This window comes from Arachis ipaensis, chromosome B05 (genome assembly GCF_000816755.2).
Source record: "Arachis ipaensis cultivar K30076 chromosome B05, Araip1.1, whole genome shotgun sequence".
Lineage (NCBI taxonomy): Eukaryota > Viridiplantae > Streptophyta > Magnoliopsida > Fabales > Fabaceae > Arachis > Arachis ipaensis.
Window position 1 is genome coordinate 37665790 of NC_029789.2, and position 15953 is coordinate 37681742.

A 15953-nucleotide genomic window follows, 5' to 3' on the forward strand; every position below is an offset into this window, starting at 1 on the left:
GGCAAAAACTTAAAGAACAAGCAATGTAAATTGCAGAAACTTAAATGACAAGAAATGTAAATTGCATGAAAAGTAAAGGGGGGTTGGGTGTTGGAAATTAAAGAAAGCAATGGATCCAAGGCAAGAAAAGTAAATTTAGATTTGCAGCAAGCTCAAAGTTAAAGTGTAGAATGTAAATGTGCAGGAAATGTAAATTGGAAGCAATGCAGTAGAAAGTAAAAATTGCAGAGAAGGAAATTGTAGCAGAAAAGTAAATCAGTAAGAAAACTCAAATCAATTGTGAAATCTAGAAAGACAAGTGAAGATCTCAGGGGCTCTATGAGACTAGAAAACAAGTCTAGATCTCAAGTCCTTCCTTAATCCAATAAAGACAATTTGCAAAAGAAATGAAGATGAAAGCAGAAAACAGAGTGCTGATTCAAATCCTTAATTCACTGAAATTTTGTAGAAGAAGAACAAGAGAAATCTCAAAGTGAGAATGAAACAGAATTCCTTCAATTCTCAACCCAAGATTCAAAACAAAGAGAAAAACTAAAGAGAGAGAGTTCTCTATTCCTAATGCTCCCTCGTGGAGCCAGCCTCCTGATAAAGATGATAAGGATGCCTTATATAGGCTTTTCCAAATGAAAATGAAAATGAAATTGAAATTAAAAACAAATTACAATTGAATAAAATTCCTAATCTAGCTTCTCTGTGTGCCTTTGAGTGATGGTAATGGGCTTAGCTTGCTTTGAATTTGAGGAAGAATGGATTTGGATGGCCTTGATGGAATTGGGATCATTCACGTTTGAGTCAACGTTTGAGGCAAACATTGACTCAAACGTCTTGTAATGTAATGATGCAGAATGGGGGTTTGCTGTCACTCACGTTTGAGGTCAAACGTGAGCTCAAACGTTAAGTCCTCCTGGATGTGTTTTTAAAGTTCAAGTCTTGGGACGCTTCTTTGTCCTCTTGTCAATGTTGCCAATTTCATGCCCACTATAGACTATTATATATGGTTGGAAAGCTCTGAATGTCAGCTTTCCAACGCAACTAGAATCACCTTAATTGGACATCTACAACTCAAGTTATGCCCCTTTGAAGAGGACAGGGTCGCTGGCTTTGGTGTGCAACGTTTGAGGCAACGTTTGCCTCAAACGTGGACAAAAACGCCAGGTTCTGGAGGCTCAAATGCATTGTCCACCCCATACTATTATATATTGTTGGAAAGCCCTGAATGTCTACTTTCCAATGCCGTTAGAAGCGCATCAATTGGAGCTCCACAGCTCGAGTTATACTCCGTCGAAGGTGCAGAGGTCAGTTGGCCTCACTGCAGGTTGCCACCATGTTCGTTTATGCACATTTCGGCGCAGTTTTCTCCTTCAATTTTAGTGTCCACCATGTAGTGGTATATATGCTTGGAAAGCTCTTGATTCCTACTTTCCATTGCTTTTTGAATCACCTCATTTGAAGCTCTGTAGTTCAAGTTATTCTTGTTAGAAGTATACCCCTTCAGGCTGTTGTGGCGCAACATTTCCCAAGGTATTCCTTAGCCAACGTTTGACCTCACGTTTGAGGCAAACGTTGGCGCAAACGTTAAGCTCCTGGGTGGCTGTGCTGATGAAGCTTCCTTGATTTGGTCATGGGCTACGCTTTTAAAAGCGTGGCCTAAGACTCCAAAGTGTGCTCCAACTTCAAAGTGTGCCCCCAAAGCTCTTTTTTTCTCCTTTTTAGCTTATTTTGTGCTTCTTTGCTTCTTTTTCTTCTTATTTCCTACAGAGTTTATCAAATCAAAAGATCAAAGAAATATACCATTTAAGCACCAAAGAATGCAATATTTAAGCACTAATCATTAATTTCTTGTATGAAAAAGCATAGAAAAACATGACATGATGACATGTCATCAGAGGGTTCTCCAGGAAGTCGTCGAACAACTGGTCATCTGGTCTGACTGATATTGATGGGACTCTCCTGGAGGAAGGCGCAGGGCTAGACGATGACACAACCAAGATTTTGGCATCTTTAATGCATGCTGACTTTGACCTAGGGGCAACGTCTCTCCCGACTATAGCGTTTACAATGGTGAGGCCGCGTATATTATCCTCCTCGGGCTCTTGCATTGGTCTTACGGCGTGGCTCCTGTCGTCGCAAGATCGGTCACGATCTCACCTCTTGGTTTCTCTTATGAGGTGAGAGAACTCTGCCAGCTTACCTTCCCGGATCCCCTGCTCCAGAGCATCTTTCAGGTCGAAACAATCTTGGGTTTTATAGCCAAAGCCCTTGCGGTAGTCGTAGTAAAGCTTTTTGTTCCCTCCAGTTCTATCCTTGAGTTTTCGAAGCTTCGACAGGATGCCTTTGTCAGCTATCTGCTGGTACACTTCGACGATCGGGGCTGTCAGGGAAGTGTAGTTAGTGAACTTCCTCACTCGGGGGAATGGCCTGAAGGCTTTAGCTGGTGCTCCGTCCTTGGAGTGCTCCTTAGGCCTGTCCCCATTTTCGGGCTGACGAGCAGAGTGGTAGGCGGGCTGCCACGACTTTGCTAACCTCCTCGTCGTTGATATACTTCCTAGCTACATTTTGGATTTTCTACATCGTCCACACGGGCTTGGTGGTAAGGTGCTTCCTGAAATCCTCGTTCAACAGCCCGTTTGTCAGGCACAAACTGGCCACCGGGTCGGTCAGGCCGTCAATTTCCAGGCATTCATCATAGAATCTGTCCAGGTACTTCCTGGTCGGTTCCCCGTTTTTCTGCGTCACCCTTAGCAAGTTGATCGGGTGCTTCGCTTTGGCAATACGCGTGGTGAACTGAGCCAGAAAGGCACGGGTCATGTCCGCAAAGGTTGTCACGGAGCATTCGGGTAGAGCGTTGAACCAACGGATTGCCGGCCCCGCTAAGGTTACGGGCATCACTTCATCACCCACACCTTCCATATTCATCCTGGCCTCAAAGGCCGTTAGATGTTCTTGAGGATCTTGGGTGTCATAATATCTCTTGTCCGTTGACTTATCGAAATGCTTCGGTAGCCGGACCTCGAGAATGGAGTGGTGGAAAGGGGTTGCCCCCATGATCACAGGGTGTTGTCGCCTCCGTGGTCTTTCTCTGATATCCTTTCGGTCTTTCTCCTCGGTGCGTCTCGCTGGAGGTCGGGTGTAGATGATAGGGTCTTGCCGTCTCCTCGGCACCTCCCTACTTTCCCCTTGGCTTTCTGGCTCGGACCGGGGGGTCGGTGTGCGTCTGGAGCGGTCTCTTCGGGGACTTCTCCCTCTGGTTTCCTCCCTCTTTTGAGGAGACCAGGAATGATATTGTCTCGGGGCAGGCTGGTAGCGCTCTTTGCTTGCTAGCTCCCGCTCCAGGTTCTGCATCTTGTGGCGCAGCTCCTGCATTATTCGAGCGCTGTCGCTCCCCGTCCCTCCGAAGGGACGCCTTTCCTGGGAACGGGAGGGGCGCTCACCTCGCCCAGGGGGAGAGGGATCGCGTTCGCTCACGAGAGGAAGCCAAGGAAGCCAATGGGTGAATCACTTCCTCCCCACATGGCTCTCCTCCATCGTCTCCTTCCACAGGACCTAACGGAAAATCCATTCAGGCCAGGTCCCCACAGACGGCACCAAATGTTCGGTTGCCAAGTACCAAACCGGTCAGGTAAATGGAATAGGCAAATGAGATAAGGGGGATTTGGACCTGGTAGACGAATGGACAGATTTTCCGAGTTGTGGTGATGGAGAGTGGAAGACTGAGACCTAGTGACCTCCTGAGCTGTGGTGTTGGAAAAAGGGGGGAGCCACCTGCAATGACACTCCGACGCTCTAATCAGGGATCGTTTAGGTGGTAGTGAGAGTAATGGGTTAGGGACGTACCTAGGGGGAGGGGTACGACCCTCCCCTTATATACTCTGTCAGTAGGGCGGGTCCCACTTGATAGGTCTCTTTCCTGGAAGTTTTCTCGCCTAGCTGTCATGTGGCTGGCTGCTAAGGAGTGGGACTCCGGGCATTACCCGCAGTCCGGGCGGGTAACGTCCGCCGGGTCGGACACTCGGGTCGGAGATCCTGGTCACCTGAGCCGGGCCAGAACAGTTAATAAATGAAGTATTTTAAAATTCTATTAACATAATCTGATTATTATTTTAACTCCAAAAATATTCTCTCATATTTTAAATCTTGATGATTAAAAATCATGTAATCTTTTCTTCAGTTCATTATTCTCAATCACATCAAAAGATTTCGTTTGTTTTGATCATCTTGCACTCAAAAGAATGCTTCCTATGGTTATAATTAATGTTATAACTTGGATAAAATCTTTTAAAGGGTATTTTACTTTGGATGGCATTATATATAATTTAGAATTTTCATCATCATACCTTTAGACAAATACCATATATATACTCGGACTAATATATATCTAATACTATTCTTCTAATAGAGGGTTTTAAGTTAGTGGAATTCCACGCTATCAATGCTTTCAACTATGGAGATACTATTTATGATATGTCCATCACCATTCACATGGCATGTAATGATTCATACATACATAAATATTAGTTGATTGGTTCATTTCATAGTTTTATGCCTTCTGTTTTTATGCTTAGTTATGCTTCATTTCATAGTTTTATGCCTTCTATTTTTATGCTTGATTATGCTTTGAGTCTTTTTCTAGAAGATACTTCAACATATTCTTTCTTTCTAAAAATTTTTTCTCTTTATTTCTCCCGCTCTTAATTTTGACTGACCAGAAATCATAACAAATTCTGAAATTTAAATTTTTTGAAATTAAAATTAACCTACGTGTCATATTCCCCAATTCTTCGACTCTCTAAATCTTGCTTTCTTCTATTACGAGCTTGATATTAAAGAAGGAAGAAGGTAGAGAACAGAATCCATGGACGCACAAGACTATTGATGCCGCCGCACCTCATGGCTCCAATGTTTAGTGGAATCGTGGTGATTAAGGAGACGACAATGGTGGTGGTAAGGGTTACGGCGGTGGATGAGGTGGCGACCGCTATGGTGGTGGAGGAGCTTGGCGGTGGTGGTTGCAATGGTCGTGGTGGAGTTCGTGGTGGTTATTAATATGGTGGTGGTTGGTACGGAAGAGGAAGAAGAGAGTAGATCGGAGAAAGAATTGAGCGGCAGGCACAGAGAGCACATGCAGCGAGACTAAGAAAGCAGAGAGCACAGCAGCAGCAACAAGAACATAGCGGTGAGATCTAACCGGTAGCCAATCCAGGTTTGCATGTTCTTTTTTTATTCATTTCAAATTTTTTCAAATATGATTCATAATACGGAGCCATATCTCACATTCTTCTTCATGCCTTATTTCATCACTTTTCTACGATTCAGCTGCGGGTTCTGTAACCTTCAGCAGCTTTATGTGATCTTTTCTGTGAAGCATACTCTGATACTTCTGCAACGCAGAATCGCTCATCTCCCCTCAAAGATATCATACTATACAGTATCCAGGTGAATTTTTATCCAATTGCTACTTTTTCACACTTTTTTTTACCTTTTTTTAATGTTGATCTGAAGAAACCATTTTAGTGCCTCCATGAATAATGAGAACATGGGCTTCCACGCAGGTTAGTAATGTATTTCTTTTCAAATAATATTCTCTTAATTGTTTTACCTTCTTTTTTTTTTCAATTTACGAAATCATTTGTAATTGTGGTTTCCATTATTCATAATCTACTTGAAGAATCTTTATGTCAACACTTTTTTTTTGGATGAAAATGTCCTTTGTCAACACATTATTGTTATATCTGTGATTTGTTTTTTTTACTCATCACTAACATATCAGTATATTGCTATTTCTTCAATCATATTAATATGTAGTTGAATTCTCTCATAGGAAACAACAAATTTTGTCAGAAGTTGTGTATTTTGTTCAATGGGGTCATCTTTTTCAGTAAGTTGTGTTTTTCTATTTGTTTTATACTGCTAACTTTCAGTTATTTAAAATTTAAATTTTGAATTTAAAATTAAGTTGAAAAGAAGAGATTCATTTTTACCCTTTATAAAATTATGAAAGATGTTTTTTTCTCTTTTGTTTTTTCAATTCTTCTCCTCATTCTTGCTCTTTCTCAATTCCCATTTTTTTCTTTTTCCATTTCATCCCTTTCCATCTCATAATGTTTCTTCTTCCTTTTGATTTCGCACAAAAATACAGAACCAAACCTTGAGTTTCAGTTCAATTTCAGTTCTGCAAAAGGCTCAACCACAGAAGAAACAAACTGGTACATATATACTAACTTCTCTTCTTTTGATCTCTCTTTTAAGTTGGTGATAGTTAATGGAGTATGCTTCGAGCTTTATTTATTATTTTTATTTTTTCATTTGAATTAGTTTTACGATAGATTCCCATACCAGAGAGTTTTGATTCCCTTACCTTTCTCTTTGAAATTTCCACACACAGAAAGTTTATGTATAACAGGTGTGGATTTGGTTCAGTATAATTCGGTCTTAATGTAAAAATCCTCGAACAACGATTCTCTATTTTTTTGCTTCCTTTGCTTATTCAACTTTTTGATCGACTCATTCTTTGGTTCTATTTTCTAATTTCTGCTCTTCCCAAATAATGTTCAAGTTGTGTTCTTTCACGTGTTTATTGTTAAAACAAGGTGAGATTTCATTTGGATTTTGTTTAGAATAATCAAGATTGCAGGGTCGAAAGACTAGAAGGTGAGATTTCATTTGGATTTTGTTTAGGATAATCAAGAATGCAGGGTCGAAGGACTAGAACACGATACCGTTGCTCTTTGTTCTGGATTCTTCATGCACTCATTAAATCCAATGAAATATATATATAATCAAGCTCTTCCTATTTTCGATACCATGTAATCAAGATCTTTGAATTAATTTTTTTTTGTTTTTTATTTATTTTTGTTATCACTTTTCTTCTTTTCTCTAAGATTTCAAATTTTCAATGTTGTTTACTGTTCTGATCAACTTATGTTTCCTTGAAATCCGGGGTTGGAAAAGCTGGTGGTACCAGATAGAAGTCCATGTTTGATGCTGTGAACAAAGCAAACATGTTCTCTGATTCTCTTTTATTATTCTTCTTTCTTCGGATAACAATTATTTCCAATTTTGTTGTTGTTGTTTTACGATTTATTCTCTAATTCATTATATTATTATTTTTCAGGAAAAAAAGCTTCATACCAAGCAAATGCTAGAGAACAAACTAGCATATGAGGAGGATATAAGGACTTACAACAAAGGATTGGTAATTGCTTTAACTCAATATTTTTATTCTCTTTTTTATTGTGATTCATACTAATCTTATGGTTGAGCTCTTAATGTTTTAGAATGAGGGTGGAGATTCTAATAAGTCAAAATCTATGGTGAATGACGATTATGATGATGAAGAGGTGATGAAGCTTTGTAATTTATTTTCAATTGTGAAATAGATTCTGACAGTAGTTGTTATTGTTTGTTAACGAGTTTGAAATGTTCTTATTGTTGGGAAAATCTCAACAAAGGTTCAAAACAAGAACCTGTCTAACAGTGGAAGCACCAAAAATAATTTTCTCACAACCTGTGCGATTAAATAGGCAATACCAAAGATACTCCAAGTAGCAAATATAATGGCAGAAATTAAATAACCAGACACCAGAATTTTAATGTGGAAAAACCCCCAAAAGAGGGACAAAAAACCCACGGGACCTAGTCCAGAAAATCTTCCACTATCAGAATAATGGGTACACAAATAGTCTTCCTAGTGACACTAGGGCATCTCAACAATCAACAAAATACATCATCAAAACTGATGGAATCAACATAAACCCTCCACAAAAGTGGGTATCTCAAATCAGGCAAAAGAGAAGGCAATACAGCTAGCAAGTTATATCCTAATGTTCATCTTTACACCAGGAATAACATACTAAAATTTCATAAGAAATGGAGCAAGTTTACCAAGTCAATGTGATCAAGGTTGGCATGCCCTTTTCCCCCAAAATTCCTTCTTCTCTCGACGCCGAAACCTCCTTCGTTCTTTTCTTTCATTCAAATGAATGAATCCCTCTGTTTCTCTCTTCCTCGTGGCTATTAGCCACTTTCTCTCTTTATTTCTTTTTTTTTTGTTTTAGAGCTTATGGGCCCACTTGGTTGGGGTCCCACTAACAAATCTCCCCCTCACCAACTCAAGTGGGGATAGGCTGCTCCACCAAGCCCGCCTTCTCTTTGCAGGAATCAAACTTCACTGCAGGTAAACTCTTAGTCATCATATCTAAACCATTATCATCAGTATGGATCTTCTCTAGTGCATATGACTTCATCTCAAGCACTTGACGTATCCAATGATACCTCTCCTCTATGTGCTTCGATCTGGAATGAAACATCAGATTCTTGCTGAGATAGATAACACTCTGACTGTCACAGAATAACACAAACTTCTCTTGATTGATGCCTAACTCTTGTAGAAATTTCTTCATCCACAAGAGTTCCTTAGAAGCTTCAACAACAGCAATGTATTCTGCCTCTGTAGTAGACAAAGCAACACATTTCTGAAGTCGAGATTGCCACGACACAGCTCTCACTGCAAATGTCATCATATAACCAGAAGTAGACTTTCTTGAATCAAGATCCCCAGCCATATCCGCATCTGTGTAACCATCCAACACAGGTTGGCCACTCCCAAAGCATAAACAAACTCTAGAAGTACCATTAAGGTATCTGAGAATCCACTTCACTGCTTGCCAGTGTTCCTTGCCAGGATTAGAGAGAAACCGACTAACAACTTCAACAGCATGAGCAATATCCGGCCTGGTGCAAACCATAGCATACATCAAACTGCTAACTGTAGATGCATATGGAATCTTCTTTATTTCTGCTTTTTCTTTCTTACTTGTAGGACATTGCTGTGAACTCAGTTTGAAATGACTAACAAGTGGAGTATTAACAGGTTTGGAATTACTCATACTAAACCTCTCTAAAACCTTTTCAATATACTTCTGCTGTGACAACCACAGTTTTCCATTCTTCCTGTCACGAGTGATACTCATGCCAAGGATTTTCTTTGCAGGACCCAAATCCTTCATAGCAAAGGATATGTTCAAGTCTTTCTTAAGACTTTCAATCTTCTTAGTGTCATGACCAACAATCAACATGTCATCAAAATAAAGCAAGAGAATTATAAAATTACCATCAGAGAATTTCTTAACATAGACACAATGATCAGAAGAAGTCTTACTATACCCATGACCTTCCATGAAGGAATCAAACTTCGTGTACCACTGCCTTGGTGCTTGCTTCAGCCCATATAAGCTCTTCTTCAACTTGCATACAAGGTGCTCCTTTCCTTTAACCTCGAAACCCTCTGCTTGCTCCATATAGATTTCTTTATCTATGTCACCGTGAAGGAATGCAGTCTTCACATCAAGCTGCTCAACCTCTAAATTCAAGCTAGCCGCCAATCCAAGCCCAACTCGAATAGAGGACATCTTCACAACTGGAGAGAAAATCTCCTCAAAATCAATACCTTTCTTTTGCTCAAAGCCTTTCACAACCAATCGAGCTTTGTACCTTGGCCGTGAGACATTTTTATCCGCTTTCAATTTGAACACCCATTTATTCTTGAATGCTCTCTTACCCTTCGGCAACTTCACTAATTCAAAGGTATGATTCTCATGCAAGGATTTCGTTTCTTCTTGCATGGCCTTCAACCAATCTTCCTTATGCTCATCAGACATAGCTTCCTGGTAGCTCTCTGGCTCCCCAGTCTTAGTGTTCATCACATACTCATGAGGAGAGTATTTTTGAGAAGGATGATGCTCTCTAGTAGATCTTCTCAATTTAGGCTCAACTGGTGGTTCAGATGGAACTTCAACATCTGGCACCTCAGGTTGAGGTGTAGGTTCATCATGAAAATCATCACCATCATTATCAACTTGCACATCTCCCCCATCAACAAGAGGTCTAGTGGAAGGACCAGGTTCATCATCAACAGAACGTCTAACAGTTACTGTTGGCTTATCTGTCTTCTCAAGATCTTCAATAGTTTGGTCTTCAAGAAAAATCACATCTCGGCTTCTAATTATCTTCTTGCTCACCGGATCCCATAATCTGTAACCAAAGTCTTCGTGATCATAATTATGAAATGATACTCTAGCATACTTTCCAATAAAACAATGAGGGCGAGTATTTAAAGTTGTACCTTTCACTGGAAGTGAGTGCTTCTTGGCCAAGACGCTTAGTCCTTTCTCGCTCAAGTGACCAAGATGTATATGCCTGATAAACCACTATTTTATGGTTTATCTTGTGCTCAATTGAGTGGCTTTTATCTACTCTTTACCCACTTATTCATACTATTTGCATGGTTTTACATTCGCCTTCCTAATTATGTGCTTTGATTGAAAACATGCTTCTTTGATATTATATTTGCTTATTATTAATCCTCTCTTATCACCATTAGATGCCTTGATATGTGTGTTAAGTGTTTTCAGATATTATAGGGCAGGAATGACTTGGAGGATGGAAAGGAAGCATGCAAAAGTGAAAGGAATACAAGAAGATAAAGAAGTTGCTAAGCTGTCCAGCCTGACCTCTTCGCACTCAAACGGCTATAACTTTAGCTATAGAAGTCCAAACGACGCGGTTCCTGTTGCGTTGGAAAGCTAACGTCCGGGGCTTCGATTTGATATATAATATGCTATAGTTCCCCTGACGCTAGTCGACGCGACCGAGTGATCCATGCGGCCACGTCGCAGTGACGGAAATCAGCGCATTTTAATTCGCAACCAGCGAATTCTGGGCTATTTCTGACTCAGTTTGCGGCCCAGAAAACACAGATTAGAGGCTATAAAGTGGGGGAATACATCCATTCATGGGAGGCTTTCATATTCATAATTTTAGGAGTAGATGTAGTTTTTAGAGAGAGAGGTTCTCTCCTCTCTCTTAGGATTAGGATTTATGACTTCTCTTAGTTTTAGGAGTGACTCTCAATCCCAGGTTCTTTATTTTTATTTGTTTTCCCAATTTAGTTCATGAACTCTTCCATGTTACATATAATTTTCTTAATTAATGTTATTTGAGGTATGGCGCCGTTGCCGGAAAATTGCAAACATGTGCCTTATTATTGGTTATTGTAAATATTTTTTTTATTTTTGCTTGTTTATTTGTTTTTATTTTTGTTTTTATTTTTGCTTTCCATAAATTAACAGGTTATTTGTTTTTATTTAGTTATTAAATTTTTTTTTTTTCAAAAATTTGTTCTTACTGCTCATCTTGATCTTCAAGTTGTTCTTCACGATCATCTTGACCTTCAAGCTGTTCTTAGTTGTTTTCTTCGTTTTGATCTAAAAATTTAAAATTTGGTGTCATTTTATTGTTTTTCTCTTTCCTCATTAAATTCAAAAATAATTTTAATTAATTTTTTCGAAAAAAAATTTAGATTTTTATTTTTAAAATTTTTATCTTATCTTATCTTATTTAAAAAATCAAATTTCAAAATTCAAATTTAAAAATTTTCAAAATTTAAATTTCAAAATTTAATTTTCAAATTCAAATTTTAAATAACCTTTTAATTTAAATTTATCTTTATTTTTATTTTTAATTTTTATTTACTACTATGAACTCTCACCCCTTTGGCTATGAGTCTGGTTACAATTATGTTGCAGGAAGAAAAAATTACAATGAGAACAGGCATCAGGTGCACTTCCTTTTCAACCACATAATGATCTTTTCATCCCATCATCACCCTCCATGGAAGAGCACCCACATATATCAATCCAAGAGCAAGATGATCCCAATTATGCTATTGATATGGAACAGGAAAAAAGGAATCATCTTCGCAAATCCATACTTCATAAGGAGCTAGAGGAGGCCTTACGGGTAAAGGTAGGAGAGACCCTTGAAGATAAAGGAGTAGTTGAAAGGAGTTGTCATGGAAAGGAAATCATCGAGGATGAGTACGATTTTATCCTTAAACAACTGGACAAAGCAGCAATTATTAAAAAGGAAGAAGTGGTTGCAGACTTAAGAGATGCTGTACCTCTATTGGAAAGTCCAGTCACAGAGCCTCCTTCCATGGTGTTTGATGTTGATGTTGAAGAGAGCATACAACCTCCAAGGCAGATCATGGTTGAAGACTTTGTAGAGGTTGATCAAGAGATAGAGATTAAAGAAGAAGAAGCACAACCTCCCATGCCCTTGGTGAGCAATGAAGAAGAGATTGAATTGGAAGAAAGCTACCAAGAGGAAGAGGTTGAAATTGAAGAAGCTTGCAAAGAGGTGGAAGTAGTCAAAGAGCACAAGGGAGTGGAGCTTGAAATCACCTTGCCAAAGTTATTGGAGACCCCTCCCCCTAAGTTGCCATCATCCTTCACAACATTCAAGTGGGTAAAATTCATATCCCTTAGCTTTCTAATCCCACTTGAATATGGGCTACTGGAGACAGATGGTCAACTTAGAGCTCTTTGTGGCATTAAGAGTAAGAGAAAAATGGTCAGTGGTAAGAATTGTCCTGCAAGGTTCATTATGGTTGAAAGCTTAAAGTTTAAATGTAAAGGTTGGTGTAAAGCTCCACTGAATGGGTCTAGGAAGTTGTTTGGCCACTTTAGTGAGAATTCAGATTGCCTACCACCCGGATGGAATCATGATGATCAATAAGAAGACGGGTGCAAAAGCAAGATTTGGGACCCCGGAATCCAATCTAGAAATCAGCACTCTTGGGGCCTTGTCACATGCTTTAACTTACTTGAAGGCTTTCTGCGCCTAGTTTGGGATCCCGGAGGACATTGGAATCATAAACATTGGTGGAGATTCCTGGATGAGTTCAAGCACAAGCCACCATAACAAAGGATTCCCCAATTGTCCAACTTAAGGACAATAACTAAAAGTGCTAGGTGGGAGACAACCCACCGTGGTATGATCGTTCCTTTTTCATTTTTATTTAGTTTTATTTGTTTTTGAGTTTTATTTTATTTTATTAAACCTGGAGTTTTGCATCACATTCATATTAATACTGCATTTTGCATTTTCTTTTCAGATTAAAAAAAATGCCACGCGACGCGACCGCATCAGCGACGCGTCCGCGTCGCAAGGAGAGGGGAGAAAATAAAAACGAACAGAGAGTCACGCTGGAGCGTGGCTGGAGGCGTGCCAGTGGCACAAATCGACCCACGCAACCGCGTCGCCGACGCGTCCGCGTCACATGGGAACTTTGGCCTCCCACGCGACCGCGTCACCCACGCGGCCGCGTGCCATGTAAATCGACGTCACAAGGGTGCATGGCCGAAAGTTGAGCTGGAATTGGGCTGGACCAGTGCTAGCAGCACAAGCCCTGCCACGCGAACGCGTCACCCACGTGTCCGCGTCATATTGAAAATAAGGCCACCTGCGCAATTGCGTCGACCACGCGACCGCGTCACCCTGGAATTTGGCAATACCAAGTTTCGAACAGAGAGTTGTGCGACCGCGAGGCTGCACTCGCGCCACTAGCACAAATCAAGTCACGCGATCGCGTGCCCACGCGTCCGCGTCGCCTGACCTTATTGCGCACCACGCGACCGTGTCGCCAGCGTCACACAACCTATCCAGATTAGTGCCAATTTTCTTCTCTTTTCTTCTCTAATCCTAATTTCTTCTATCTTTTCTTCTTTCTTCTTTCTTTCTTACTTTATTTCTTTTCCTTCTCATTCTTCTTATCTTTTATTTTATTTTATTTATTTTCATACTTTCATTCATTGCAAATTTTTATTTTTCTAAATTTATTATTTTACCATTGGTGTTCAAATGTTCTTATTCAACTGTTACATCTTTTCTGGTATTTTCTTGGTGCTTAATGACTTGTTTAATTCTGATTGAGTAATATTATTTAAATCAATGCCAATCTTTTATATCTGTATTACTTTTGTGTTGACATGAATTTATATTATCTCTCCTTCCCCACTCTCTTCCCCATTGTTGTACATTTTGTACCACTGGTAGGCCATGGCTTCTATTGTTTTCTCACTTGCATGTTGTAGCTACCATGTAAATGAGACCATTATCATTTGGCATTAACCCAACCATACTTCATTTATTTTCTTATTTTTTATTTCTGGGTTACTTTTCTTCCCTTTTTCTTTTAGGATGGCCACCCGGAAGAGAACCGGAAGACGTTTACATGGGGAGACAAGACAAGTCCATCTGCACAATCCTTGGAGAAAAGCATCAGTTGGAGCAACTTGTCCACCTGCACATCTCAGCATGCACCGAGGACGGTGCAATCTTTAAGTGTGGGGAGGTCGATACCGATCTCCATGGGTTAGTTATTTTCTTCTCAACACCAATATTTTATTTTTCTTGTTAGTTGTTGCATTTGCATATTTAATTGCATGTTTATTTGATTCTGTGTATTTAGTTACTACTTGATTGAAATAATATTTTCTTTTTCAAGAAATTTTTATAGTATTTCATTAATTTAAAAAAAAAACTTTTCTATTAAAACTTGTATGGAAGTTGTATTTGGAACATGGTTTTTGAGCCAAAGAACATACAACCTGTGAGATTTTGAGCTTATTTACATGGTTACATTATTTAACCATAAATGTTTATTCTTGTGTGTTTTCTTCTCTATAATTGCAATCTTTGCTTTGTTCCATTCTATATGTCAAATGTTTAATGTGTTACATGCTTGCATATGATTGAGGCTATTATTTGAATTTTTTACTCACTTATCCCAAATTAGCCTACCTTTCACATCACCCTTGTTAGCCCCCTTGAGCCTTTAAATCCCCTCTTATTCTATAAACCACAATACTAGTCTTAAGCAGAAAAACAAAATAAAAATCCCAAGTTGAATCCTTGGTTAGCTTAAGATAGAAAGTGTGTATTGTTTAAGTGTGGGAAACCTATTGGGAACATGGATGATAAAAACAAAGGGTAGAAAGTTAAAAAGAATAAAATAATTCAAAATAAAAATTTTGGGAAGCATGCTCATGTGAAATCAAAATAATTAAATCACCATGTGCATTGAAAAAAAAATATATTAAGTAATCAAATAAGGGGATACAAAAAAAAAAGAGAGAAGAAAAGAAAAGAGAAGAAAAATAATATTGCCCCAAATGCAAAATAAAAAGAATCAATGCACATGCGATAAAATTCAAAAATAAGTTTGATACATGAGCATGTAATACAAAAGTAGGAAAAATTTGGGTAGCTAGGTAAAGTATTTTTAAATTATATAAAGTATGTATATGTTAGGTGAGATCTTAGACTAATCAAGGATTCACTTTGTTAACTCACTTAGCCTTATATATATATACCCTCACCCTTACCTTAGCCCCATTACAACCTTGAAAAGACCTAATGATGTTTGCATTGGTACATTAAATTTTTGTTGATAGGTTAGATGAAGAACAAAGTTTAGAAAGCATGACTAGAGAAGAATAGAGTGAATTACCCTGTACACTTGAGTGATTAGAGTGCACATACACTACCAGTAAGAGTTCAATGCTTAATTCTATGTTCCCTGCTTTCATGAGTTATCTTCTTACAAGTTTACTTGTCTCTTATTGTATAATTTAAATTAGTGAAATCTGATTTATGTTTGTCTTGGAGAACTTATTTGCTTTTAACCAAGTAGGTAGAAACATTTTTGCATGTAATTACATTCATATAGGTAGGTTGCATTTCATACATTCTATCATTCCTCTTCACCTTTATAGTTTCTCTTGAGCTTAGCATGAGGACATGCTATTGTTTAAGTGTGGGGAGGTTGATAAACCACTATTTTATGGTTTATCTTGTGCTTAATTGAGTGGTTTTTATCTACTCTTTACCCACTTATTCATACTATTTGCATGGTTTTACATTTGCCTTCCTAATTATGTGCTTTGATTGAAAACATGCTTCTTTGATCTTATATTTGCTTATTATTAATCCTCTCTTATCACCATTAGATGCCTTGATATGTGTGTTAAGTATTTTCAGATATTATAGGGCAGGAATGACTTGGAGGATGGAAAGGAAGCATGCAAAAGTGGAAGGAATACAAGAAGTTGAAG

At 38.8% G+C, this 15953-nt stretch overlaps 2 long non-coding RNA genes across 3 annotated transcripts; both read left to right on the top strand.

The window, feature by feature from the left end:
• LOC107641838 lies at positions 4981-6213 on the top strand. Of its 2 annotated transcripts, XR_001620454.2 has the most exons (4): positions 4981-5200; positions 5314-5433; positions 5803-5875; positions 6137-6213. It is a non-coding gene; the product is annotated as an uncharacterized LOC107641838 (long non-coding RNA). The 2 variants fall into 2 exon arrangements; XR_002347833.1 differs by lacking the exon at positions 6137-6213 and having other exon boundaries at positions 4985-5200; positions 5819-5976.
• Positions 6367-6802, top strand: LOC110262828. Its single transcript, XR_002347834.1, has 2 exons — positions 6367-6587; positions 6649-6802. It is a non-coding gene; the product is annotated as an uncharacterized LOC110262828 (long non-coding RNA).